The sequence below is a fragment of the Mus pahari genome, chromosome 5, assembly GCF_900095145.1.
Source record: "Mus pahari chromosome 5, PAHARI_EIJ_v1.1, whole genome shotgun sequence".
Taxonomy (NCBI): domain Eukaryota; kingdom Metazoa; phylum Chordata; class Mammalia; order Rodentia; family Muridae; genus Mus; species Mus pahari.
Window position 1 is genome coordinate 144,312,282 of NC_034594.1, and position 3,867 is coordinate 144,316,148.

The following is a 3,867-nucleotide window of genomic DNA, read 5'->3' on the forward strand; positions in this document are numbered from 1 at the left end:
TCCCTCAATTCTCTTTCCTTATTCTCCCTTCTTCCAAAGATAGATCTGGCCATATCCAGTCTGCTTTAAAAACAAAAACAAAACCAACCAACCAAACAAACAAACAAAAAACCCCTTTGCTCTGGATATTTTCTCTTTTGTGTGCAATAAAAACCTTCCCTTTAACCATACCATGGAACAGCTATTTCCGTTTCCTTAGTTTGCCTCTCATATACCCAGAGTCATTTACTGACTTAAAAAATTCACAGTATGCCAACAGGATAAATTGAAGTGAACAAATTTAAACCACAGAGGAGAACCTTATGGGTGTGTAGTGGGTTTGGCCTAATGCTGCTTATATTATGTTAATCTGGGTCCCCCAAATCGTTTGCTCGAGACTCTGCACATCAGCACTGAGAGACTCTGCCTCAAGCTTGTTCTGATTGGTAAATAAAGTTGCCAGTAGCCAATGGCTGGACTGTTCCGACAAAGGCGGGGCTTTTAGGATTCCCCAGGAAGAGACAGAGGAAGGAGGAAGGAAAAGATCTGGCTGGGAGAAGAGTGGAGTCGCCACGCCTGAGAAAGTGTGGGACAGAGACATAGCTGCCATGTTGGAGCCTGGGAGAGCAGCCCCAAAAGGGCTGCCCAACTGTGTCCCGAGCAGCAAAGGTGGAATGTAGAATTTAGTGAGTAATAACTTGGGAATATCGGAGAGAGGTGGATTAGCCATGTGGAGGTTAGGAAGTGGCCCAGCCATTGAGCTGTTTTAGGCATATCAAAATATAAAGTGTGTGTGTTTGTGTGTGTGTTTCATTCAGGAGCCCAGAACATTGGTTTGGGTAGCGAGGATTGCTACTACCCCTGGGCTCAATTTGAGTATATAATTGAGTACTGCCACTCAGGTGTTTTATAGTTAAATTACCCTTGCAATATTTACCCTTGTGGTTTTGATGTTGATTCCAAGCCCCTCCCCATGTGGATTTTTCAAAGTTAAAACCTAATATGGCCAGACAGTAAGTTCATATTTTCACTCTGCATTCAATTTTCAGCTATGATTTGTATTTTTCTGATCCTGTTCTGTACTGATATTTTTCTTTAAGAAATATAATCGTCTTTTAGAAAAGTTTGTATTCTTTATAGCAGGAATTTTAAACACTTACTTCATAAAATCTATCTCGCTATATTTAACTGTGTGGGTCTCCCGACCCTCAAGGATGGTCAGCCAATTTGGTCTACAAGAGCACTGGAAGCAGAGACATCAAGTGGGGGTGGGGGCGGTTTCAGAAGCCCTGTGAGTATATCCAGTGAACGACCACATCAGGACCAGATCAGGAGGCAGATCAACTTTACTTAAGATGATTCCAGGCTTATAAAGTTATAAAATTTGGGGGGGGGGGGCTGAGGGTAGCAACATCCAGGATGTGCAAAGGTCATTGGCAAGGAACTTAGGGGACCTGAAATGCCTCATTAGCATGGGAAAGCATTTCAGGAATCTCCAGTGCTAGCTGAGTAGGTTTTATCAGGAGAAAGGAAATTGATCTTGTAATCTAACTGAGGCTATGGACACTCCTCGGATAGAGCTGTGTGTGTGTGGGGGGGGGTGTTGGGGGTTGGGGAGGGGGGTTTGGGGGGAGGAGGCTTTGAATTCCCCAGACACTGTGAGAAGGAGAAACCCCACTAGTGAAGGGAGTCTCCCATATAGCAAGGAGGCCAGAGGACACAAGGTTGAAGTCATAGTGGACTTCAGCCTTAATTAGCAGAGTTTTCCCACAAACTCTTAAACGTTCTTGACAGTCCTTAGTGTACCTTTGTTTCAGATTCATGCTGCAAGTTTGTTGGGCCTTCTTGTAGAGAAGCCCAGGAATGACATTTATCTGAAAGGTACCTGAAGCGCTTTACCAGGTCTCTGAGATCATCCTCTTTCGTGACCTCAGAGAAGTACTTCCTGTACATCACTAGTTGCTGCTACCTGGAATTCCCATTTCATCCCTCGTGCCCTCTTCTAGAAACAATAATTCTAATGGACTTCAAATGTAAAATGGCTCTCACACGTCAAATACTACATCTGACAACTTGCACGAGGGTCCTTGTGTTTTCCTGACAGCTCCGTGATCTGATCCTGCAGTTAAACTCTGCTGCTCAAGAGGAAATCATGGCATGGAATTAGTAAACAGTTTGTGGAAGGTGGCATCATTTCTAAATGTAAGAATATTTGAATCCAGGCCTGTCTGGCTATGGAGCCAGTTGTTGGATCAGTCCACGCACTGTCTTATAAACAAAGATTTAGAGGATGGTTGCGAATGTGGAAACAAGCCGTGACAAAGTTAGGAAACTATGAAAATGATACTTTCTTTTAAATTTTTCTTCTAAACTAGATTGTATTTTCAGTTTTAAAAGAAATAGTCTCCATCAGGGCTCTCCAAGAGTCAAATGACATACTGTAGAAATATAGATAATAGACATATACACTGGCTTTTGTTATTTTGGAAGCTGACAATTCCTGTGATCTCAGTCTACAAGGTGGTGATCTGTTGGCAGTGGGTGTGGGGGAAAGAGTGGGAGAAAACCCGAGTCCCGCCAGAGTTCCGGTGCCCTGGGTGGGAGTCTGGCTGTGTGAAGAAGCCACTGGACCCAGCTCAGTGGGTGGTGGATGAAGGCAATCTTGGGTACAAGGTTTTTAGCCTCAGGCATCCCAGATACCACTGGACACCTCTGAAGAGCTGAGGACAGAATGGGGGCCTCCAGAGATGGCTCGGTCAGCCCTGGGGCCAAAGGGAGGAGCGGGCAGGGGGAGAGGGGGCCACTAGAGTGCAGGAAGGCCTTCAGGCCCGAGGTCAGGTACAGCTCTTTAGGGGAAAGCCTATCTCATCGTTCAAGCAAGGTAGGCCTTGATGAGCAGAGACAGTCTATGGTTTTAGTTAGAGCTTTATTGCAGAAAGGCATGGAGAAAGCGAGAAGGTAGAAAGAGGGAGACTGGCTATGGCCATGTGGAGAGAAGGGGGAAGGGAGAGAGAGAAGGAGGGCTAGAGATGAGAGTAAGAAAGGTGAATGCTTAAAGAAAGAGGAGGGGCCAAGCGGCCCCTTTTATAGTGGGCGGGGCTGTCAGGTAACTGTGGGGAGGAGCATACCTGGCTATAGTCAGGTAACTGTGGGGGGTAGACTCCCAGAATGCCAGGAGCTTGGGACATTGTCTGCATGACTGATAGTCACACACCTCTCCTAAGGGGGCTGCAGGGACAGGAGCCAGGGGTCCAGGAGACATGATCAAACACCTTCTGTCCCATGTAGGTGAAAATCACCACTCATCGCTTCCCCAGGGTTCCAGATGTTTGCTCGACTGGAGACCAGGCTGTCTGTGTCACTGCTCCACAGTGACCCAGCAAAGCCAGTTCTCGATCTCAGTTCTGACCTGAGAGTCTGATGGTAGAAATCCCGTCTGAGAGCTCACAAGGAAAACAGATGTCCCACATCAAGCAGTCAGTCAGGAAGCTACAGGGCTCAATCCCTGTTTGCTCCACTTTTGTCCCCTAGCGTACTCTGCCATGATTGCCATGTCCACCACTTGGCTACAGGAGGCAGTCTGCTCGGAAAGGACCTGCAACTGGTGAGTCAGGTTGTGTCCCTGGTTCCTGACTGCCACTCTTTCCTAGAAGGAGTACCATGACACAGGCATTTCCCCTTCTCTAAGGACTCTTGCCAGTAACAAGGAGGCCAGGAAACTGTGTGGTAAGGAGCAGTAGGAAGCACCGTAGCCCTCACCAAAAAACGATTCTAAAAGTGCCATGGGAGGAGTCTGTGAAGTTGTGGCTCTCAGCCAAGTGTTCTTTGATGAACAGAGAGAGGCCAGTCAGTCCAGGCTATTCCTCCTTTGTCCCCCCGCCTCCCCCC